The 26,173-nt window shown below is 43.1% G+C and overlaps 1 long non-coding RNA gene and 1 pseudogene across 1 annotated transcript; both read right to left on the bottom strand.

Annotated features, from left to right (window-relative positions):
• Positions 1 to 12,113: 12,113 nt before the first annotated feature.
• Positions 12,114 to 12,871, bottom strand: LOC119770584. The gene is made up of 2 exons (XR_005278900.1): positions 12,632 to 12,871; positions 12,114 to 12,571 (listed from the first exon to the last, which is right to left on the bottom strand). It is a non-coding gene; the product is annotated as an uncharacterized LOC119770584 (long non-coding RNA).
• Positions 12,872 to 22,160: 9,289 nt separating this feature from the next.
• Positions 22,161 to 23,294, bottom strand: LOC119769176 (annotated as a pseudogene).
• Positions 23,295 to 26,173: the final 2,879 nt, after the last annotated feature.

Genomic DNA, 26,173 nt, shown 5'->3' with positions numbered 1-26,173 from the left:
TTCTTTTCCATGTACATTCATTCAGTTAAAATATTATTGAGTGTCCAATCACAAACGATGACTTTTCACCTCAATTTTAAATACTAGCAACTTTCATTTATTCATGAAATATTGTAGCTTTCGCTATTCAGTGATTTCAAATGTAGGAGGTCCTACATGTACAAAAGGGAAAAGGGATACCTTAAAACTAACTTATAAACTATATAAAGAGCGGATCAATGCAGCTGAAGACTGCAATGATTTTTGTCGAAATGCATCAATTATCTTATTGGACATAACATTCAAAGTGTCAACTTCGGCTAATTGATGAAGTTCACTGGTGCTGAACCAGGGAGGAAGTTTCAGAATCATTTTCAGAATTTTGTTCTGAATCCTCTGAAGTTTTTTCTTCCTGGTTAAGCAACAGCTTGTCCAGATCGGCACAGCATAAAGCATGGCAGGTCTGAAAATTTGTTTATAAATTAACAGTTTATTCTTGAGACAAAGTCTAGAATTCCTGTTTATAAGTGGATACAAACATTTAATATATTTGTTACATTTAACCTGGATACTTTCAATGTGATTCTTGTAAGTAAGGTTTTTGTCAAAACCAAGTCCAAGATATTTCACTTGATCCTCCCACTTTAAATTTACCTCATTCATCTTTATAATGTGATGACTTTTTGGTTTAAGAAAATCAGCCCTTGGTTTGTGAGGGAAAATAATAAGTTGAGTTTTTGCAGCATTTGGAGTAATTTTCCATTCTTTCAAATAAGAATTGAAAATATCCAAGCTTTTTTGTAATTTTCTTGTGATGACACGAAGGCTTCTGCCTTTGGCGGAGATGCTTGTGTCATCAGCAAAAAGTGATTTCTGACATCCTGGGGGCAAATCAGGCAAGTCAGAAGTAAAAATATTGTATAAAATTGGACCCAAAATGCTTCCTTGAGGGACGCCAGCACGTACAGGTAGTTGATCAGATTTGCTATTCTGATAACATACCTGCAGAGTACGATCCGTCAAATAATTTTGAATAATTTTCACGATATAAATCGGAAAATTAAACCTTTTCAATTTCGCAATCAAACCTTTATGCCAAACACTGTCAAATGCTTTTTCTATGTCTAGAAGAGCAGCGCCAATAGAATAGCCCTCAGATTTGTTGCTTCGAATTAAATTCGAAACTCTCAACAACTGATGAGTAGTTGAATGCCCAAGGCGAAATCCAAACTGCTCATCAGCGAAAATTGAATTTTCATTAATGTGCGTCATCATTCTATTAAGAATTATTCTTTCGAATAATTTACTAATAGATGAAAGCAAACTAATGGGCCGATAGCTTGAGGCTTCAGCAGGATTTTTATCCGGTTTCAAAATCGGAATTACTTTGGCATTTTTCCAACTACTGGGAAAATATGCCAAATCAAAACATTTGTTGAAAATTTTGACCAAGCAACATAAAGTTGCTTCTGGTAATTTTTTAATTAAAATGTTAAAAATGCCATCCTCACCAGGGGCTTTCATGTTTTTAATTTTTTTGATAATAGATTTTATTTCATTCAGATCCGTATTAAAAACTTCATCTGATGAAAATTCTTGTTCAACAATATTCTGAAATTCTATTGAAATTTGATTTTCAATAGGACTCAAAACATTCAAGTTGAAATTATGAGCTCTCTCAAACTGCTGAGCAAGTTTTGAGCTTTTTCCCCATTAGTTAATAGAATATTATCACCATCTTTTAAAGAAGGGATTGGTTTTGAGGTTTCTTAAGAACCTTTGAAAGTTTCAAAATGGTTTGGAATAGGGTTTAATTTGTTCGACATCTCTTGCGAACTTTTCATTTCGCAGGAGAGTGAATCTGTGGTCAATAACCTTTTGCAAATCTTTTGAATTCGCTTCAGTGCAGGATCACGAGAACGTTGATACTGTCTTCGGCGAACATTTTCAGACGAATCAGAAGCTGAAGATCGTCATCAATAATGGGAGAATCAAATTTGACTTGGACTTTAGGAATAGCAATATTCCTAGCATCCAAAATTGCATTAGTTAAAGATTCCAAGGCTGAATCAATATCAGCTTTGGTTTCTAAAACAAAATCATGATTTAAATTATTCTCAATATGATGCTGATACCTGTCCCAATTAGCTTTGTGGTAATTAAACACAGAACTATTGGGTCTGATAACTGATGATCAGAATCAAAATCAGCATGTGTCACTAAAGGACCACAATACTGACTTTGATTTGTCAACACCAAATGAATTGTTGATGGATTTCTAACAGAAGAAAAGCAAGTTGGCCCATTCGGGTATAAAACCGAATAAAGACCAGAAGTGCAATCTCTGAACAGAATTTTACCATTGGAATTTACTTTTGAATTATTCCAAGATTGGTGTTTGGCATTAAAATCACCGATGATCAAAAATCGAGATCTATGCCGAGTAAGTTTATTCAAATCCCTTTGAAATAATTTTTATTTTCCCCAGTGCATTGGAATGGCAAATATGCAGCTGCAATCATAATTTTCCCAAAAGAAGTTTCAAGTTCAATGCCCAAACTTTCAATAACTTTTAACTTAAAGTCACGTAACGTGCTATAAGTCATACTACGGTGGATAACTATTGCAACTCCACCGCCATTTCGATTCATTCGGTTATTAGTTATAACTTTATAATCTGGATCACTTTTCAAATAAGTGCCAGTTTTTAAAATGTTTCGGTTATAACAGCAACATGCACGTTATGAACTCGTAAAAGTTGAAAAATTCATTTTCTTTCGCTTTTAAAGAGCGAGCATTAAAATTCATAATATTGATGGAATTACTTAGATCCATGATTAAACTTCAGGGTAAGAACAACATCATTCGCAAATTTTAATCCAATCTGGATTGCTTCCATCATGGATGTAGCATTACTCATTGTTTGAATCAAACCAAACAGTGAGTTTTGCAAAAAAGTCATTTTTTCAAACGTAACATCGCCGAGATCAGAAGATCCCAAAGCGTTGCCAGCAGAAAAATTTTCAAATGAGATTTGAGGTACCTGCCCAATTTCAGAAAGATTGGTAGAGGATTTAAAATTCGTGGATGAACCCGAAACGACGTTAGCATAAGAAATGCCATTGTTGTTACCTAACTTTTCCACGGTAGGGGTATTTCTAGAATTGTTCGAGTGAGACAGCACGAACGTTTGATTTAAAGATGCAGGTACAACCTGACTTTGAGAAAATTTCGGTTTGGATTTCGGCTGATGCTTAGCACGAGAATCCAAAACCTTTTTCTGATGGGGCAATCCCAGAAATTTGATTTGTGATTTCCACCACAATTTGCACATTTAAATTGGGTGACTTCTTTCACGGGACAATTGTCCTTGTCGTGAGAAGAATCCCCGCAAACCATGCATTTTGGAACCATGGCGCAATGATCAGTACCGTGACCGAATGCCTGGCAACGCCGGCACTGGGTCAGATTCTGGCCATTACCGCCATGTTTCTTAAAATGCTCCCTTTACCCGTACATGGAACAAAAACTGTACTTTGTCCAAAAGTTTCAAATTGTTGATTTCATTTCTGTTGAAATGAATCAGATAAAATTGAGAAGTCAAACCAAAGCGAGAAATATTCCCGTTTGATTTTTCTTCATTGGTATTACTTGGGATGGGGCAAAGCCAAGCAACACCTTAAGTTCGTTTTTGATCTCATCCACCGACAAGTCGTTGGAGAGACCTTTCAAGACCGCCTTGAATGGCCGAGCATTCTTGGTCTCATACGTGTAGAAATTGTGTTTGTGGTTTTTCAAATAACCAACAAAAGTTTGGTGATCTTGTAAAGATTCCGTCAACAAACGACATTCTCCTCTTCGACCAAGCTGGAACGAAACCTTCAAATTGCAAGTTTCCTTGCAATTCTTCAGTTGCGTTCGAAAGCTGGCCAAATCGGAGACGGAAGTCACAACAATTGGCGGAGCCTTTACTCGTTTCTCGACGGCAGAAGGCTCAGTACGAGGAGAAGGTTCCTTGTCATCAGTTTCGGATAAAACACCGAAACTGTTTGTCAATGGAATCGGAGGATTGACCTCACATTCAGAATCAGAATCAGACCTCAGAAGAGGCTGTTTTCTTTTTCTGTTTCCGTTAGCCGGTTTAGCGTTCAAACGCTTCACCGACGTAACGACCAAATCTTCAGAAGATTTGCGTTTACCTTTGTTTTGACGCATTTTGCAAGCAAAGTTCTCTTAAAAAGATGGCTTCGTTTGTAAAATACAACAAAATTTCAGGCGGGGTTAGTCTTGAAAAGACTGTTTAGAATTTTGGAAAATAACTCAGGTAGTCTTTAAAAAGACTGTGAATTTTGTTTTGAAATAACTCTGAGCTTAGGTAGTAAAAAATACCGCAGCTCTAGTGTCCGTTCACCACGAAGGTTCGCAAGACACTGTGCTGATGGACTTAAAATTATGCTACCTACCAGAAAGGATTACAACTACGTTCGGGATTTCCTGAACAACACAAAGATTGAATACTACAGCCATGACGATCCAGGTAAACGCCCCATGAAACTGGTCCTCCGAGGCCTGTATGACATGGATGTGAGTGTGCTGAAAGAAGAGCTCAAAACTCTTAAGTTGAACGTGATCGAAGTCTTCAAGATGACGAGACACAAAAAGGACATCAAGTATCGTGATCAACTGTACCTGGTTCATCTCGAGAAAGGATCGACAACGCCGTCTGAGCTGAAAGCAGTTCGGGCAATTTTCAACATCATCGTGACTTGGGAACGTTATCGTCCAGTGCACCGTGACGTGACACAGTGTTCGAACTGTTTGCAGTTTGGGCATGGTGGAAGGAACTGTTTCATCAAGAGTCGTTGTGCAACCAGCAGGGGTGAGCACAAAACTGAAGCTTGCGAAACAATCAACGAGAACATCGAAGCGAAATGCTTCAATTGCGGCGGCGACCATTCGACCAAGAATCGAAGCTGCCCAAAACGTGCTGAATTTGTGAAAATTCGGCAGCAAGCGACGACGAGGCACCAACCAAATCGTCGCAAAACACCACCAACTTTCACGGACGTGGATTTTCCTGCTTTGGCGTCACCAGGAGCGGGATCTGTTCGAGTGGTTCCAAATCTGCAGCCATTGCCGTTGAATCAGCGGCAAAAAGTTGCAGAGAATACAACACCTCCTGGTTTCAGTCAGCAACCGAGGGAAAACCAACCAGCATCAACGGATGAAGGCAGCAGTGACCTGTTTTCACCACAAGAACTTCTGAACATTTTCATCGAGGTGACAACAACACTCGAGGGTGCAAAACTCGTGCGGAACAAGTAAGAACTCTTGGAGCATTCATCTTAAAATACAGTTCGTAGTTTACTCGTTCTAGTGATTTTGAATATTTCAATGATTTTATTTTTTTAGTTTTTAGTTAGGATTAGTTGTAAAAGTGATTTTTTTTCTTTTTTACCCAAATGTATTCGATTCAATGCAAAAATGTAAAACAATTTGAAGTAAATAAATGAATGCGAACAGTTAATAATAAAACGAAAAATACAATAAAGATGAAGAGCATTTAGCCATACCACTTAGAATGTAAATGAAATGTAATTATTATAAGAAAGTTCAATAAAGACATATTTAATTTAAAAAAAAACGACAAGATTGAAACCACTTTCATATATAAAGTGACAAAAATGCACGGAGTTTTTATGGTTTCTGTTGAATATCTCAGGATTGAAATCGAATTATGGGGATCTGTGACGGTCAAAAGGTGAGGCATTGTGAGCTGCACAATATGGCGTTCTTAAATTAATTTGGCCCAAAATGCACGTACGCGTACGACAAGTTAGCACGATGGCGACGAAATATGTTTAGATCTTTGGTATAATTTTGACCATTTTAGTCAGGGTCATTATTTTGGCCATGAAATGGGGTCCTTAAGCTAAAATTATTCTAAAAAGTTGATTTTTTAAGTTATTTGATATACCCCCTAAGGGACTTTGCTAAAATTTGCTAGAACTATGGGATAATTTTGACCAATTTCGTCGGGATCATCATTTTGGCCATGAAATGGGGTCCTTAAGCTAAAATTATTTTAAAAAGTTGAAATTTTGAAAGTTGATTTTATTAGTTATTTGATATACCCCTTAAGGGACTATGGGATAATTTTGACCAATTTCGTCGGGATCATTATTTTGGCCATGAAATGGGGTCCTGGTCCTCCATGTACGCACGAGAGCAAGCAGCAGTCAAGTGCTCTGTGCTCCATCGTTTTTTCGATTTTTCGCCGTAGTTTACCGTGATTAGCCGCGAGTTTGCTCCAGCAGCATGCCAAGGGCCGGCCGTGGCCGTGGCAGTTCGAGTGCGGCCTCGAAAAACCCGCGAAGTTCGTCTATCGGCCGTGTGCAAAAAGGTAAACAAATCAACGCCGTGTCGGCCGCCATCGCGCAGGGGAGCGTGAGCGCAGATGGAATCGACAAAAAGTTACTACATCCCGGATATGTTCCAAGATCACCAGTGCGAACCCGTTCGGGTACCTCCGGTGCCACGACCAGTGGCACATCAACATCCGCCAACATTCCCATCAGGAACGAGTTCCAGATGCTGAGCGACGACGAAGAAAACAACAACAACAACACCGACGGTAGCAGCACTACCGACGACGACGAAGACGATGATGGTCGTGCACGGAAAAAAGTGCCGACGTCAAAAAAGAACAATTCTCCAACGGAACGAAGACCACCTCCAATTTTTGTTTTGGACACGTTGGCGGACGATGTTGACGAGTTGCTGGAAGGCCTCGGATATTGTCTGAAAATCGGTAAGTCGGCAGTGCAAGTGATCACACTGAACAGAAAAAATTTTGACCTGGTGCTTGATGAACTGAAGCGTAGCAACTTCAACTCCTACACATACGACCCAGAGAAGCCCCCTGTTAAGGTCGTCTTGCAGGATTACCAAGACCGTCCAATCGCCGACCTGAAGCGACACCTCTCGAACGCCGGAATAAAGCAACGGGAGATAAAAGTGCTCTCGCGAAAGACAACAGTCACGGGTGTGCACACACTGTACCTGTTGTACTTCGACCGCGGCACCGTCAAGATCCAAGACCTGCGGCGGACTAAGACGTTGGACGGTTTTTGGGTAAACTGGCGGTTTTACACCAAGAACCCGACGGACGTAGCGCAATGCCACCGTTGCCAGAAATTTGGCCACGGCTCGCGGAACTGCAACCTCCGGCCCCGCTGCGTGAGTGCGGTGAGTCACACCTCTCGGAGGCGTGCGCACTGCCACGTAAGGCGGACTTGGGGGACAAGGCAGAACAAACTAAGCCGCGCGTAAAGTGTGCAAACTGTGACGGTAACCATACCGGCAATTACCGCGGATGCGTCGCGCGCAAGGTCTACCTCGAGGAGCAGGAAAAGAGGAAGAAGAAAGCAGCAGCGTTCCACTCTCCTCAGCGAAGTACGAGCGCAGCCGTTCCTGCAGTTGGGCAGCGTACGGTTCCAGCGGACAACCCAGCGATCCCTCCTAGATGGGGGCTTTCGTTTGCCAGCGTGGTCGCTGCCGGTAGCGGCGATGCGGCCCAGCAAGGAGTCACCGGGGGAAGATCTCTTTACCCTGCCGGAGTTCTTTGCTCTCGCGGGGGGGAGATGATGACGCGGTTTCGGAGCTGCCGTAATAAGGCGGAGCAATTCCTGGCCCTCGGGGAGCTGATGATCAAGCACATCTACAATTGATTATTTTTGTCTGTGATCTAGTTATAAGCTTTCTCTCTATCTATCCTTTTCCCATTGCACTTTTTGTAAGTTTTTTGCAAACTTTTTCTTACTCTTGTCTATTCCATAGTTATAAGCTGAAAGGAACACCAAAACTCTGTTGTGAACCTAAATGAACTCATTGTAACTTGATTATTTACAAATAAAACAGAATTGAAATTGAAATGGGGTCCTTAAGCTTAAATTATTCTAAATAGTTGAAATTTTGAAAATTGATTTTTTTAATTATTTGACATACCCCCTAAGGGACTTTACTAAAATTGGCTAGAACTATGAAATAATTTTGACCAATTTTATCGGGGTAATTTATTTCACCATGAAGTGGGGTTTCAAGATAAAATTAATCCGATAAAATTAACTTTTGAGGGTTAATTTTTTTAATTTTGTTTTATTCCCTAACGGAATTGATTTATTTATTGAGAATATTTGAAGTGTGAATAACAAAAACTGTTATTATTTTCACAGAGCCAGGAAGTCGGAGCTGACGTTGAAGTTCGAGCTGGAGTGAGACCTCGGAGACTGCATCGGATTCAGCAAATTTTCAGTAACTTTTACTTGGAGTCGGAATCTGTGAAGTCGGGTATTTTTAGAGAGCTGAACTGCCCATGATCGCATAAATGTCCCATATGCATTTTCAACAAGGTGAGAAAACGAGCTTGGAAGTTTGAAAACATTTTCTCATTTATTTTAAAAATACAATCATTATACTAAAAATTCATTCAACATAGTTCTCAAACATGCTCTTGTTTATGCTTTTGATAAGTTATTATTCAAATTAGTCTTGATTTTTCTCTTTCAATTTGAAAAAGTATGCAGGATAGTGCATCAAGGTTGAACAAAAATCACTTCGAGCGAATAACGATTGCCTGAAGAAAGGCCCTCTGAGTATGCTTTGATCGTTTCTTTCTCGACTGACACTTGATTGCTGGCTGTGGCATAGACGAATAAAAATTTCAATGATTGGGTTTAGTCGTCAACTTGCTGCGATCTGATTATAATTTTACCCATTTAACACCAGCAGTCATGGGTTGTTACAATCATCGTCTGCACTCTTGACGAATGACAGCTAGTCGTGGCAATTTGAGAATAAAGATTATTCTCAGCAGTCTTATTCGTGAGGTGTAACAGGCAGCGATTAATCGCCAAATCGTCGCCATCGTGCTAACTTGTCGTACGTGCATTTTGGGCCAAATTGAGTTAAGAACGCCATTTTGTGCAGCTCACATTGCCTCACCTTTTGACCTTCACAGATCCCCAAAATTCGATTTCAATCCTGAGATATTCAACAAAAACCGAAAAAACTCCGTGCATTTGTGTCAGTTTACATATGAAAGTAGTTTCAATCTTGTCGTGCTATCTTGTCACTCCATGAAAATTGATGTAAGTGCGACAAAAGGCCAAAGGGATTTCAGGCCAGGAAAGTCAGGATGCGTTTGTCGCGCGTACAAGCTAGACTACCGTAAACATTTGTAATTATAACTCGTGACTCCAGCAACCAACTTCAACCAAACTTTGGGACAATGCACAGAATGGTGAGCCAAACAAAACATGTTTGTTATTGTTTACATTGCGTGCTCTCGTTTTTGAATATTCAAGGTCAAACATTAAAAAGCGTTTTTCTCGGAACGTCAAAATGGCGGGTGCGACAAGATAGCACGACGACGTCGAAATCATCATAGTCGTCGGATTTTCAACACTGTAGTGCATCAATATGTTCACAAACCAGCCTGATCGCAGCATGCTGCCTAGGTAACCCCAGTAGTAAACAAACTTTTCAGCAGAAAATGGAGAAAATTTGATTTCATTTGTAAGATTTGTGTGAACGTGAAATGGATGAAAACCCTTCAAGATGGCCTGTCTGTATATTTGCAGACTATATTTAAAAGATTGGAGAATCCGAAAGATATGTTCAGGACATAATATTTTGTAGAGGGACAGGTTTGTGAACATTATCACGATGGGACTCATATTTGAACATTTTTCAGATGGGACAAACAAATGTGTCGTTGATTATTGAATTTTTGGAACAAAGTGGTAAATATTATTAGTGTAGGTTAAAGTAACACAACAAACGAAGCTATTCCAATATCTAAGTCAAAATCGACAAAAATGCATATGGGACATTTATGCGATCATGGGCAGTGAAGTCGTCGTTGACGTCATATCCTGCATTCAGAGTTGGAGTTGTCTTCAAAGTATGGATTCAAAGTCGCTTGGAGGTACCCGACTCTGCAGCCCTGACTAGTACAGAGGAGTTATGGTAACTGCAGGTTTATTTGCAATTACAAATAAACCAAAACAATAACTTTTTGTTATGGAGACAAACCAGTTCAATAACATTTTTGTTATTATGCTGCTCCACCTCTCCGCACAAAATAACAAATCTTGTTATTCCTTCATGATTCCTTCTGTGTTATTAGTTTGTTATTGCAATAACAACATAATAACAGTTTAAGTTATTCTTCGAACAAATCTTTGTCATTGATTTTTGTTATTTTAACAACTAATCCGATCATCCCACCCGAGCAGGGGTAAATAACACGGGAATACCATATTTTGGTATTACTTGGCATAATAACAAATACCAAAATGTGCCCTTGGTTGCCCAGTAATAGATGGTATAATACCATGAAGTCATACCAAAAAACTGTATGGGGAAGACCAAAGCATAGATTATTAATTACCTAGATGTCTCACTTCGGGATTTGTCCATACATCCAGTTGGCGACACCCCTTTAGCGCTCCGAGCGCCACCACAGTCTAGTTTCAGGTACTAAATTGCTAAACAAAATCGTAGCACTCTGCACTTTTCGACCTAATGTTTCCTGACATCAAAAAGTGCCACTAACTTGCTTTGTTTTAAACGGTTTCCATGATACCAACGGAGGTGGTGGCGGTTTGTGGCGGTGAGTGAGTTGCAGCAAACGATTTTCGAGAGGCGTAAACAGGGACTCTGCCGGGAACCGATGGTCCATTAATGGTAAGAACAGCAACAAGGTTCTCCTATTTGATTTGTACAATTTTAAAATCGTGTTCTCTTTTCAGTGAAGTCTGCAGCAGCAAACTGGTTGCGCCAATTCATGGGATTCGCGTCGTTGAAAAGTTGATGTTCAATATAAAGGACCAGGAGTTGATAGCGGAAATGGCGATTAAATACTTGACAAGGCTGCCACAGCAGTTCCCACCCCATGTATCCCCGAGCATGGGTAAATAACAATGTGTAATAATACCTTTCTCTGGTATCAATACCAAATTTTGGTATTCCTGAACCCTTTAAAATTTGTCTTAAGGATTATGCAAGAGCAAAATGTGGTATCATACCAATTAAAGGTATTGTTTTGATATTGCACATTTTGGTATTGAAAGGTTTCATCAAATTCCTCTGAAACTATGGGAATTTTTTTCATAAATTTTTATGAGATAATTAATTTTGCGCTAAAATGACTTGAAACCCAAAATGTTAAAGCTGATTTTCATTTTTTTATACACCCACTAAGATTTTTTTTAAAACGTTGAAATTTCTCTAAGTTGGGATAACCAAATACTTTGAAAAACGAGTCAATCGACAGATTATAGAATTTTGGTGAATTTCAATCCAGTTTCATTTTAATAACACTTATTTTTCAATCTTGTTATTTTTTAGAATCTTCAAGAACTTCAAGCACAGGCCGTTCATCAATGACAAATGCATTCAATGTGGTGAAGAATATCACTAAGAACAACATGGAATCATCAGGTGAGTAGATTTGGCTGTTGCATATGGATCATTTCCGTTTTTTCATTAACTGCAACTGTTGCACTAAAAATGGTATGAAAATACCACATTTTGGTATTTCTTGTGCAAATACCAGCGACCATAATGTGCTCTTGGTTGCCCAGTAATAGATGGTAAAATACCATGAAATCATACCAAAATCATGTATTTGGAAGACCACAGGAATACCAAAATCTGATTTTCCAAGGGCGCGGGAATACCTAAAAATTAAACCATGGCAATACCAAGTTTTGGTGTTCAAGCCATGTTCGAAAATCAGAAGACCTCAACTTGGTATTGAAATGGTTTTATTTTGAGGTATTATTTTACCCTTGGAATAACATGGTTTGGTATTGTTGTGCCCTTCCACATACTAGACTTTGGTATGATTTCATGGTATTTTACCATCTATTACTGGGCAACCAACATTTTGGTCCCTGTTATTGCCCAAGTAATACCAAAATTTGGTATTCCGTGTTATTTACCCCTGCTCGGGTCGTGTCCCCTACAACCTGAATGAAACCAACCCCGTTTCTGGCAGAGTACCTCAGGCCCAAATAACAGAGAAGTCGCACAAAGTTCAGTTATGTAATGTGAATAAACAAGAATAATAAAAAAAAAAACTAGATTTTTGTTTTATTCCCAAGAATTTTAAATTGCGTAGTATACATTTAAACCAATTGTGTTACACACAACTACTAGCAGTATTGGAACATGACGCCGATTTATTATCGTTTCGAACCGATTCAAAACTTGGTTTCAAGATGCATTATTTTACGAGATCAGATGCAAAGACGAACATTTCCGGTCAGGTTCGCCGTTGAACCTGTAGTTGAACACCGGAATCTGTTTTTGTACACAAATCATCTGGGTAATCACAGGACTTCTGTGACAGGAAAAGCTTCTTTGGCGGGGCAGCATTTGTGCCCTTGCTTTTTCAGTAGTCTTAGGTTTGTCCGGATGTGTGACTGAGCGTTGATTGTCATCCACCATGAACGGCTAGACAGACTTCCGCTTCATCGTTTCCGAGTTCGCTTTTACGATCATAGTTCTCTGGAATCTCACGAAGCTGTAAAAATCAAAACAATCTTTTTGATGGAGGATTTTTTTGTTATATTTTTTTCCTCACCTGCGTTCTTGAAGAGCACAACACTTTCGATCTTTTGACTGGAACATTCACGCCACTAGAATGTGCGTGGTAGATACGGCACAACCAGCAAATTTATAAAACATTCGCGAAGGATGCTAAACTAACAGCAAAAAGAACGAAAAATGAAAATGCCTTTGTTTTGACATTTCTTGGAAACAGCAGTTGCTAGTCGAAAGTTGCTTGGATATACCCACTGAGCATTGAACTGAAACTGGGGAGGATTTTTTTTTTCAAACGTTCCCAAAGGGTGGATTAGTACCTGTGAATTGCCACCAGGTGTAATTTTGGCGTGGCGGTAGTGTCGCCAGCTCCAACAGCGGAGTGGCGAATCTATATATATTTAGTCTATGACCAAAGCAATACCAAAACGTGCCATTCCAAGGGCAAATTAATACCAGATAATAACAACTTTCCAAGTAAATAAAAATCTCATTGGACAAAAACAGTGAGAATTCTCTATAGGATTACAGCGAGAATCAAGGGTTAGACTCTTCGCACGGTTTTTGTACGAAGCGTTTGTGTTCAGGGTGAAATTGGGTGCGCGATGGAGCTGGGATGTGCGCGCACATCGGCGCGCACTCAATTTTTGCGCGGACCTGTCACAGCATATTCTCTGCTGAACTGGCACCACTTGATTTTGAAATGTCAAAATCCTGGGACGGGACGGCTGGATAGAGTCTTCTTTTTGAGTGTTTACGTTTGTATTCTTCTTCTGTTTTTTGCAAGAAAATTTGTGTTCGAAAACAAATATCAAGCAATCTGTGATTCAGATAGCTTGACAATTCAAATTTTCTTGATGATGTTTTTCAACTCAGTGCTCAAGCATGCGGATGACTTTTTCTTTGGTTGAAATGTTGTTTAGTTCTTCCTCGCAGATTTTTTTTGAATTTGGCTGTTAAAATTTGCGGTTGGACGTGGGTGGAGAATCCTGAGTTTATGTTCCATCGTTTTACGGTGGATCCGTTCATAAGGAGCTGCCGGATACAAATCACTTGAAATGGTTGGCAAATCAAAGTTGAGTCAAAAAATGTTCACTTCTTCATTTTTTATGTGTTTTTTATAAGTAAGTTTTTTAATTTTCATTTGGATGTGAAAAATGCAATACGATTTAAATGCGTTTTCTTCACGGTTTTCTTACTTCAATCTAAAAAAATCCTAAAAAGCCTACAAGCGAGCCTGCAAGTCATTAAATGGGAGGGGAGATTTTTTCCTAGATCTGCTCCTGTCGTTGTCCCGTTACGCAAAGAAAGTAAATAAATCTTTCCCAGTTCCTCAAAGAGGAGCACGTCGAATTCAAAGGCAATTTTTACTCAACTTTGAAGAAAGTTAACATTCCATAGGTGTCAGAATCGAAAGAAATGGCTGGCAAGAATTCAAATTTGTACCAATTCATTCACTTCAAAGAGCAAAAAAGTTTGTTTTTCAATTTGTGGCAATGAGTTGAAATAAAAAAGTGCGAAAAAAAATCAAATAGGCTAAACCGTGGCCATTATTTTTGTTTGCTTTTAAATCCAGTACGATGTTGTTTCTTCACGCCACATTTTAATTTCATGGGAATCACAGGTTTAATATTGTTCAATCTAGATGACATTTCTATGTAACGCGAAAAAATAACAATAGTTTTAAATGGGCAAAAGAATAGTCAGTTCATGAAATGTATTGTTTTTTAAAATGAAAATGCTGATAAGTCAACATTTGGTGTATGATAGAAATAAATGCCTTTCAATTGCAAATATTTTAAACAATCTATTAATGCAATTTACAATTATTTGTGAAATTGATTTAATTTTTTTTAAATTTTTTTCAACTCAAATTACAATACTTCTCATTTTCTCCTAATAAGAAAGGACTGGTTTAGGTTGACAGAAGCGGCCATGTTGAAAGTGGTTTAGTTTGACAATAGGTTTTTTTCTCTCTGTTTATCCCATCCCAGTCAAAATCAAGAATTTTCTTTGTGAAGTCCACGCCGCCACCAAGATTCCCGAATAAAGCAACGTTCCGAAGCTGCATTTGGCCTCGTACACCCCGCTGGGTACATCCACGCTGGCTTCCTGGCGGAAGCTGCCACTTGTCGCCCAACTGTCCTGTTGGATTTTATGTGCCCCGAAGTTTCGTGCGAGGATCGCGGCTCGACTAACATCAACAAACCTGCAGAATTGACCGTCGTCGGCGAGCGGTTACCCTTTATCAACAAGTGACCGCAAAGTTTTCCGTTCCCCACTGCTAGGTTATCTTCACTTCAAGCAAATTTTCGTGACGTGCTGAGCGAAATTCGACCAAGAACATGCTTGTCACCTTTAATCCGGTGACCGTCGAGGTAGGACCGGAACCCGAGCAGGGGTAAATAACACGGGAATACCATATTTTGGTATTACTTGGTATAATAACAAATACCAAAATGTGCACTTGGTTGCTATTTGTTATTTATTTGGACACCAACAGGCTCGGGCCCCAATGGTGTTTTACCTTACAAACTAATACATAAATTAACGTCTAAAGAACAACAAGAATTTCCTTTTGATAACATCACGAGACAAGTTAAAATCGAACAAAGAAGCGACAAAATTAAACGCCCGGTGTAGCCCTGTCAGTGCACTGTACATTGCATAATTTGTTTGACGGATAGGGACACGTAGGAATGGGGAGTTCCGAAAAGTCCGAATGGGGGCGAAAATGTTCAATCCACGGAGAATGGCCGGACACTGCACTCTCGAGGTCAAAACGTCGGCAACTAGGAGTGATCGGCACACATTTCGTCGTACTGCTAGCGTGTCCAGGTTGATCAGCTCACAGCGACTTTCGTAGCTGGGCAGTCGGAAGGGATCCCGCCAGGGTAGAGATCGAAGGGCATATCGGATGAATCTTCGCTGCACACTCTCGATTCGCGCTACGCTGTTCTCGTAGTACGGACTCCACACAGAACAGCAGTATTCTAGTGTGGAACGGACCAACGCACAATAAAGTGCCTTCAAACAGTAGATGTCAGTAAAGTTTTTGGCTGTACGGAAGACAAAACCAAGTTGCCGCGATGCTTTGGAGACGATGTAGGAGATGTGCTGCTTGTATGTCAGCTCCGTGTCGAGGAGCACACCCAGATCCTTAACGCAGTTCTCACGAGGAATTGAAGTGCCGCAAATCTGGTACTCGAACTTAATCGGGTTGCGTTTTCTGGAAAAAGAGATAACGGAGCATTTGGTTGGATTAACGACCATTCGGTTAATTTTGCACCATTCCGCGAAGTTGATCAGCTGTTGTTGGAGAACTTGAGCGTCAGATGCATTGTCAATCCGGCAGTAGATTTTCATGTCGTCCGCGTACGACAGGCGTGGAACCGAGATAGAATGGATACAGTCGTTGTAGTACAGCAGGAATACAAGTGGTCCCAAGTGACTGCCTTGTGCAATTCCCGAAAAGGCTTCAAAGACAGCGGACAGCCAATCACCGATCTTGACGCTAATTTTCCGGCCGGTTAGATAGGATTGAAACCAACGCAGGAGAACCCCACCGATTCCCATTCTTTCCAGCTTTGCGATTGCAATAGAATGGTTCAGCTTGTCAAATGCGGCCGACAGGTCGGTATACACCGCGTCGGTCTGCGATTTGGCGGTGAAACTATCGGTCACGAATGTCGTAAAAGTGAGCAGATTCGTCGTGGTTGACCGCGAAGGCATAAAACCGTGCTGGTCGTCGCTGATAAGGTTCTTGCAGAAGAAAAACACCGGATCCATGACCGCCAGCTCGAAGAGTTTCGAAGTGGCGCACAGTGCTGAAATCCCGCGATAGTTGTCTGCGTTCCGTTTGTCCCCTTTCTTGTGCACCGGAAACATATATGCGTGCTTCCAGAGTTTTGGGAAGGAGCCGGTGGAGAGGACAGACTGAAGAGATGTGCGAGAGGATCTAGAAGCCCGTCGATACATTTTTTCAGGACGATCGATGGAACTCCGTCCGGACCTGCAGTGTTGGATGACTTCAGTTTGGTTGCGGCTTCCAGAATCTGCGAGCGATCGATTGTGATGCGGTTCAGGGCCAGCCCGTTTGGAAGGACATTGTTGGCAGCAGCGGTGATTTGTTGTTGTGACAGATCTTCTTGTGTGAACATGCTCGAAAATTTTGCGGCAAACAGCTGGCAGATGTCCTCCGTATTCGAAGCTGTCTTGTCGCCAAGGAACATCGACGACGGCAGCCCGATTTCCTTCCGCTGCTCATTGATGTATTTCCAGAATCCTTTCGGATTGGACTTAAGCTTCTTTTGGGTACGTACTTCGTGATCGGCATGACACTGTTTGCTCATCCTTTTGTAGCAGCTGTTGAGTCGCACGTAGTAGTTGTGCAATGGTAACGTTCGATGTTTTGAGTACTTTTTCAGTGCCGACCTCTTAGCAGCCTTGACTCTCCTAAGTTCGCTGGTTTGCCATGGAACACGGGCGTTCGTAACTGGTTTCTTCGGGACGTGTCTGTCGATGACATAGCCGATAATATTGGTGAAGGTCTGCACAGCATCGTCAAGATTGTCCTTGTCAAGTGTGTTCTCCCAGTCAATGCTCCGAAGTAGTTCTAGCATGCTGGGAACGTCGGATTTGCGATAGTCATAGCGGACTTCACAAACAATGGGCGTAAATTCGCTGGCTAAATGAACAGGCAAAGATAGGTGCAGCGGTGGATGGTGCCGGACATCCTTGACTAGCGGTGCCGGGGCGATGGCTATCGGGGTGCAATATCTGGGCAGCTGACGAAACAAAGGTCTAACAGCACATTGTTTTCGTTCGGGAACTGGTTGATCTGCTGCAGAAGTGCGCTGCTATAGTTGTCTAGGAACTCTGTTACGTGCAAGGTCTGGGTTGAGAGTTCGGGATCAGCATACAGGAAACCATCCCGGCTTGGCCGCCATATCAGTCTGGGCAAGTTGAAGTCGCCGAGAATTACTAGCTCATCGTAGGGACGTGCCATTGAAGAGACTGTTGAAACCGAAGACGAGTTGATTTCAAATACGCTTGCGTTGTTGGTTTGGTCGGGAGGGATGTAAACAACGCAGATGTAGACGGTATGGTCAGCAAGATCGATGGCGACCCAAACTTGCTCAACGCACTTCCACTCGTCCGATGAAACGATTCGCGCGTTGAGTCCCTGCCGGACTGCGATAGCTACTCCCCCACCGTCTTTCTTCTGGCTGTTGATAAACTGCTCGCGATCACATCTGAAGACCTCGTACCCGTTGCCGAAGACTTGACTCGATAGCGTGTTGTTCTTTAACCAGGTTTCCGTCACCGCGATTACGTCGTAAGAGATAGCGGAGCACGCGAGACGGTACTCGAGCCCGTGTGTTCATGCCTCCGACGTTCTGGTAGTATATGTTGAGTAAATCGTTACACGGCAGTCGCGGCGATTGGCGTCTAGCGGCGATACCGGGAACTAGACGGGCAGGTGCAGGTGGGACTGAGACGTTCGAGTGAAGGATTGAACAGCTTTCCGGAATAGTTCTGGAAACGGAACAGTCATCAGGGAAGGCAGAGCTCGAATGGTGCGAGTACTTGCCTAACGGTGACGACCGGAAGACCCCGACTCTACTTCCGACAGCAGGATCGGGATGGCTAAGATGAGCGCTGGCTGCGGACTGCGCGACTGCGTCGGAGAGAATCGGGGCTTCCTCAGTACTTTGGGTCGTGCATCCCGATGTCCAGCAGGCCGATGGCAGCAGTGATGCAGCAGATCGTGAGTCGTCGACGGGATGGGGACTGCTCAAGCAGCTTGAAGGAGTGACGCTGAAAGCCGAAAAGGCATCAGGAGAGAGCGGTTCAGACGGTGTGCGTACTTGCCTGACGGTGACGACCGGAAGACCCCGACTCTACTTCCGACAGCAGGATCGGGATGGCTAAGATGAGCGCTGGCTGCGAACTGCGCGACTGCGTCGGAGAGAATCGGGGCTTCCTCAGTACTTTGGGTCGTGCATCCCGATGTCCAGCAGGCCGATGGCAGCAGTGATGCAGCAGATCGTGAGTCGCCGACGGGATGGGGACTGCTCAAGCTGCTTGAAGGAGTGACGCTGAAAGCCGAAAAGGCATCAGGAGAGAGCGGTTCAGACGGTGTGCGTACTTGCCTGACGGTGACGACCGGAAGACCCCGACTCTACTTCCGACAGCAGGATCGGGATGGCTAAGATGAGCGCTGGCTGCGAACTGCGCGACTGCGTCGGAGAGAATCGGGGCTTCCTCAGTACTTTGGGTCGTGCATCCCGATGTCCAGCAGGCCGATGGCAGCAGTGATGCAGCAGATCGTGAGTCGCCGACGGGATGGGGACTGCTCAAGCTGCTTGAAGGAGTGACGCTGAAAGCCGAAAAGGCATCAGGGAGAGAGCGGTTCAGACGGTGTGCGTACTTGCCTGACGGTGACGACCGGAAGACCCCGACTCTACTTCCGACAGCAGGATCGGGATGGCTAAGATGAGCGCTGGCTGCGGACTGCGCGACTGTGCCGGAGAGAGTCGGGGCTTCCTCGGTACTTTGGGTCGCGCATCCCGACGTCCTACAGCAGCTGGCGATCGTTACTAGTGTTCCATTGCTGCCAAATCGTTGTCCGAGTTCCCCGAGCGCGGGGTCAGGAACGGTTCGTTGTCGCGGCCGATGGGATTTGGGCTGCCCAGGGTTGAACCCGACGGTGTAACAATGGCCGGTAGAACTGCGAAAGAAAGCATTGGCTTTTTTGCCCGTTGTCCATCTCCACTGCTCTGCGGCGAGGAAGTCTTGCGTTGCAGGTCCTCGAACTCCCTGAAGCCGCAGTTCCCTGGCCAGATGGCTGGATTTGAGATGGCCTCCTTGTGTACGATATTCACCCCGACTTTGAACGAGATGAACGGCAAACTGAGCGGATCAACGCCTTTTTTAACCAACGCAGTCACTTGAACCAGTTCGTTCTGGCCGATAGCATTCTTCACTAGTTCCTCCACTTGTGAGGCCGTTGTGTGGTTAGCGAAGCGCGTCACGTACAGCCGGAACAGTTTTTCTTCTGGGGGGACGCAAGTGATGCTTGCGTTGCCAAGCGCATTCGTCCCAAACACCAGAGGCTTTGATGGAACAGGATCGGAGCCACGGGTACGTTTCGGTGTTGGCTTAGGTTTTGGCGTACCTGACTGATTAGCTGTTGATAAGCTGGTGACGCGCTTGGATAGCAGCAGCAGTTGCTTCCCATTTTCGGTGATCAGGTCCCGCAGCTCGGCGTTTTTGAGGTCTTGACCCTCCTGCATGTTGTTGACCGTATCGCCGACCGACTCCATTACGGTGCGGAAGCGAGTGATCTTCATCAGTTTCGAACACTCGTCGCACATCCAAAACAGGTTGGTGCATTCGTAAACGATCTTCAGGAACGAAGTGTTCATCTTCAGGCTGCCCGTCTTGGTACAGCGCATGTGTACGACCCCTTCGCAAAAGCCCATACACTTGATGAACGGCTCATCATCCTTCACCTGCTTGGCGCAGTAGTCGCAGGCAGAAGCCATAGCAAAAGTTCAACAGCAAAATTTGTGTAGCCGCGACCACTAGACACTGCCGGTAGTGATGCTCTAATCGACGATGTTTTGATGCGGCACACGATGGAGCAAAATGTAATAGTATCAAACAGGAACCAGGGCACAGGAACCGGCTCACTAACACGTTCCGGGTTGACGACGAGCGTGACGGGACCGCACAACGCGAAAAAACGGTAGAAAACTTGATCGGAACACACGAAAAGCACAAAATAAATCAGCACCTTCGACGACTGTAAACATTCGCGCTAGACGTATACACGGAAAAAAAGTTGCCCAGTAATAGATGGTATAATACCATGAAATCATACCAAAAAACTGTATGGGAAAGACCAAAGCAATACCAAAACGTGCTATTCCAAGGGCAAATGAATACCAGACAAATTACAACTTTCCGGGTAAATAAAAATCTTGTTGGACAAAAAACAATGAGAATTCTCTATAGAATTATAACGGGAATTCAATTTGGCTAATGGGATTGCAATGAGATATGGATAGAATTTTGATGCTATATTAAAATTCTTCGAACAGGCAGGAAAACGAAGTCTTGCTTGGAGAGCCAAAAAATATCAGGTAAAGAAATCTAGAGGAATATTGGACGAACTCCTGACAGGTAAGGTGCAGACACCATTTTAGCTACCCGTTTACCAACTGAGCTATCAACGCTTGTTGAAAACGAGCTGCTGCTGCATCAACATGTTTTAGCTGCAGGCAAAAATATCAGGAAATTCAACGAAAGAGAAACAAACTAAACCAGAACGAGAAAGGCAGCGTGGCATTTTTCGTGAGATTTTTGAGGATGCATGATTCCAACTGAAAAGGATTCAACACAAATTCAATATTAAAAGGATTTTAGAACGAAGTTCGAATACCACATAGGGACATGGCGTTACATCGTGCTGCCACCTGTTTTTTTTAAGCGCAAGAGTGTAAAAGTGCTGAGTCATCGTCTAAAAATAGACGGCGTCCTATCTCGCCCAGCAAAATGAAGTCGATAAAGTAGTCGGTTTCGATGAGAAAAAGTGGAAAACGTGGTCTAAAAATAGCGACGCCATCCCCCTATGCATACCAACATTTTGGTATTGAAAGAGTTATTTCATCAAATTAACAAAGATTGACATTATTTTTTTGAGTTTATCGATTATGACGCAAAAGGCACACAATGTTAAATAAAATCCATTCTAAAATTTATTTTTTTTCACGTTAAACCTATTGTTGTCGTAAAGTTAATCGTCTAAATATATAAATGTTTTTCTTATCAATTTTAAATGTATCAGCATACTTTTAAGAATGTTAAACATCATTTAAAATAGATTTTTTTATGAATCACCTTTATTTTATAATATTTTTATTTAAAATAACTTTACAATACCAATGCATGGTATTCCCTAATTTATAAAGATCATCAAATGACTCTTTTAGACCAAAATAAAATAGTTGGCTTTAATTTGGAGTAGATTTGCGTTTTTAAGTATGTAAGTAAGTAACAGTATGTCAAAATTCGATATTTTTCTAACATTTTCTCAATAACAAAACAATACCAAAATTTGGTATAATACCAGAGATTGGTATTAACTTACACTTTAGACATTTTTTCAAGGGCTCGCGAAAACCAACATTTGGTATTGATACCATTGAATGGTATTATTTTGCATTTCCCTTGTTATTTACCCATGCTCGGGAAGAGTTGTTCCCCGTTTCTCGTTGTGCTCGCTGACGGTCGTTGTGATGCGCATGTTTAATAAATAAATAAATCAAAACTCACAAGTTCTTTTTACGTGGTTCATTTGTTCGACAAAATTAAACAAGGGTGAGTGTTCTTTGCGGATGTAACGGGATAAGCGGTAACAATAACCTGCGTGTGGATTATCTAAATTTGGGATATATTTTAAGGCTATAATTGAGAAAAAATGGCTAGATGATATGATAACATTGTTATCATGGAAATCGAACAGCCTCCGGAACATGATGTACGGTTTGTCGTAGTGCTCTTCCTCCTCCTTGGTCCTCTACGCATTCGCTGAACACCACATCGCCTGCGGCGGGGTGATGCGGGCCATACTCTTGGAACCGAGTAGACCCTCCCTATTGCTTGTGGATCTCCTCGTACCGGTTGTTGAAGTTGGTCTTGATAGTTTCGACCAGCTTGCCGAGGCTGGCGCGGTCCGAGTTGTCGACCTGGGTGAGCGCGACGCAGGTGCTTGCGGTTCACCAACATTCCGAGGCGGAACTTGCCTTGATCATGCAGTACGGGATGCCCATCCATTTATCTCGTGGCACAGGGCCGGCAGATGAATCACCAGCTCAAAGGAAACGACGTTGTGGGCTTTATTCAGCTCGACTAGCTTGACAAAATTGTTGGCACAATGGCGCAGCCGGTTCGTTTAACTGGCGGGCGGGGCCTCCTTGTCGGCGATCTTTGCCTCGGCCTTCTGACGCTGGAGCTTGACGAACGGGTTCTCCGGGCAGAAATTCTTGAGCAGCTTGAACAGCTGCTGGCGGTGTGCTCTTCCAGCGTCTGCGAGAACCGTACTAGGACCAGCGTACGAACCGGGACAGGTCGCGCTTGGTTTGCACTTTCTGGCCGATTCCGTAGGTTTTGATGCGATTCTCGAACAGCGGCCACCTTCTTGCCGGCGACCTTATTTTTGGTTGACTTTTTGTCCACCATTTTTTAAGCAGGACCAACGAATCGAGGACACCCTGGGAGTTTTTTTTTTTCGGCTGCCACAGCAGCCCTCTGTTTTGCACACGGTCTAGCGCTCCAGCTAAAACCTCATCGATGACGATGAGAAATAGCAAAGGTGACAGGATACATCCTTGCCTCACCCCGGCTACCACCCTGATTGGGTCAGACAAAACTCCGTTTTGTAAAACACGGCAAACGAAAGCTTCGTACTGCGCCTTGATGAGGTTGACAATCCTCTCTGGGACGAACACCAGGTGAAGAGAATCCTGGAATTCGTTGACTTGTTCGAGGATGACACGAAGTGTCACTATGTGATCCACACATGACCGGCCACTCCGGAACCCTGCTTGCTGCCGTCGAAGAGTCTCGTCTATCTTCGACTTGATCCTGCACAAGATCACCTTGCAGAGAACCTTCAGGATAATGCACAGCAGCATGATGCCACGCTAGTTATCGCAGATGGCGAGATCCCCTTCTTGGGAACCTTCACCAAGATGCCTTGCATCCAGTCGGCCGGAAATGTCACGGTGTCCCAGATTTTGCTAAATAGCCGATGCAGCATCCGAGCTGACAGTTGGGCGTCAGCTTTAAGCATTTCTGCGGTGATCCGATCTATCCCTGGTGCTTTTCCGGACTTCATACACCTCACAGCTTCCTCAATCTCTCTCAGCGTAGGTGGATTAGAATTCACCCGGTTGATACGCCTCACGTTAGGCGGTTGATACTGAGCGGTTGGGCGTGGATTCGAGACTTGTAGCAGCTGCTCAAAATGCTCGAACCATCGTCTAAGCTGGTCAGCTGGATCGGTTATCAGCTGGCCGCTCCTGTCTTTCACCGGAATTTGTGTATTCGTCCTGGCACCACACAAGCGTCGCGATACGTCATAAAGGATGCGCATGTCACCATTGTTGGCAGCTTTCTCTCCCTCGTCGGCAAGGGAATCTGTCCAGGCTCTCTTGTCCCGCCTACAAGAGCGTTTAACCGCCTTTTCCAGATTAGCGTACTCTTGGCGGGTACGTGCCTTCGTCGCTCTCGTTCTCGCACACACAATGGCTGCCTTTGCATTTTTCCTCTCCTCTATTTTCTCCCAGGTGGCATCCGAGATCCACTCCTTCCTCTGGGTCCGCAGCACCCCCAGAGTATTCTCGCTTGTAGCGATGACGGCGTCCTTGATGCACTGCCAACAGTGCTGTCCGGGATATCCGAAGCTCGGGCTAGAAGCTCACCGACAAAAGCCCAGTGCACTTCGGGATAGTTTAGATAGTTAGATAGTTAGATAGTTTAAACTTAATAAACATTAAACAAATCCAAAAAGTCTTCAAACATTTATTTATCTCTATTTTTTTTGTAAACAATGATGATTGTGACGTTTCAGGGAGCGGCCGTGGCTGACTGGTTACGGTGTTCGCTTTGTAAGCGAATGATTCTGGGTTCGATTCCCATTTGTTCCCAACGAGAAAGTTAAGAACACATGAATTTGAAATGATGAATATGAACGAAAAATCAAAGTCGCTCGAGGCGGGGTCTCGTGGCGCAGGGGTAGCGGCTTCGGCTGCCGATCCCGATGATGCTATGAGACGCGGGTTCGATTCCCGCCTTATCCACTGAGCTTCTATCGGATGGTGAAGTAAAACGTCGGTCCCGGTTTCTCCTGTCTCGTCAGAGGCGCTGGAGCAGAAATCCCACGTTAGAGGAAGGCCATGGCCCGGGGGGCGTAGTGCCAATAGTTTCGTTTTTTTTTCGAGGCGGGGTTCGATCCTCCGTCCTTTGGATTGGTAAGCAAAAATGCTAACCACTAGGCCATGACGACTTGATGAGCGTGGACTGGAATTAGGAATACTGTTACAGAGAGCGAGTTGTGGCGCTATAACCACGGCAATTAGTGTCCAGGGCATTCGTGGAAATACAATGTCCCATCCCAGAGGGTCCCGGAGTACCAAACCATCTTAGCATGGTGCTCCCAACGAATACAACCAAATTACGGAGCGTATGGTGGTGTGTCCCCACGCTTCTTTCTCCCCTGTCGATTCAGAATTGTGTTGTTGTTCGAACACTCAGTGCTCAAACTCAACCCAATTACGAGTCTTCTCTGCGATACGGCTTTACGCAGTAGGCCTGGCCGCTTTAACGCTTGTGATGTTTCAATGCATTCCGATGCAATGGCGCACTACAAATGTTAATAAATGACAAGAAGAGTGCTAGGCGTCATCTAACCTAAGGCACTCTCCAGGATCCCTTCGAAAGATTGGCTGCGCTAGGGTCTGATTAGATTAGATTAGATTAGAAACAATGATGAATATGACGTTTCTGGAAGTGTTGCCATTTGTTCCCATTTTTCACTGATTCGTAATGTCAAAATGGTACGCGTTGGAGCGCGAAAGTGCGTGAAAGTGTGCGGAGGTGTGGAACGCCGTGCACGCATGGCGTGCTGAGTGTCCAACTGCTGGCGAGAATTCAATTTGACTAATGGGATTGCAATGAGAAATGGGTAGAATTTTGATGCTATGTTTAAATTCTTCGAACAGGCAGGAAAACGAAGTCTAGCTTGGAGAGCCAAAAAATATCAGGTAAAGAAAACCAGAGGAATACTGGAATCGAATTCATGCAGGTAAGGAGCAGACACCATTTTAGCTACCCGTTTACCAACTGAGCTATCAACGCTTGTTGAAAACGAGCTGCTGCTGCATCAATATGTTTTAGCTGCAGGCAAAAATATCAAGAAATTCAAAGAAAGAGAAACAAACTAAACCAGAACGAGAAGCCCAGGCAGCGTGGCATTTTCGTGGGATTTTCGAGGATGCATGATTCCAACTGAATAGGATTCAACACAAATCCAATATTAAAAGAATTTTAGAACGAAGTTCGAATACCACATGCATACCAACATTTTGGTATTGAAATAGTTATTTTATCAAATTAACGGGTCATGTTTTAGACGACTCCGACTCCGACTCCGGCTTTCTGAGTTAAGCCGACTCCGACTCCGACTCCGGCTCCGGCTTTCAGCTTCATACGACTCCGACTCCGGCCTGCCAACTCTAGTCGACTCCGACTCCAGCTTTTAACAAATTGTTGACTCCGACTCCAACACTACCTCAGTAGGGTATATGACCCTATTTTGGACCTAGTACCTATTTTGGACCTATTTTTATTAATCGAGGTAGTTCAGGCTTTTAAAGTACGAATTCACTTAATCCAACCAACCCAGAAATCGCCCACTTTATAGTGACAATCTAGGAAATTTGATGAGAATTTGATGACAATTTATGGTTTTTGGTTCTATTTGTTGTAGAACGTTGATAAACTATTTGATTTT

The sequence above is a fragment of the Culex quinquefasciatus genome, chromosome 3 (assembly GCF_015732765.1).
Source record: "Culex quinquefasciatus strain JHB chromosome 3, VPISU_Cqui_1.0_pri_paternal, whole genome shotgun sequence".
In the NCBI taxonomy this organism is placed as follows: Eukaryota; Metazoa; Arthropoda; class Insecta; order Diptera; family Culicidae; genus Culex; species Culex quinquefasciatus.
The sequence above is the reverse complement of the archived record's forward strand: the minus strand, read 5'-3'. Positions and strand labels throughout refer to the sequence as shown.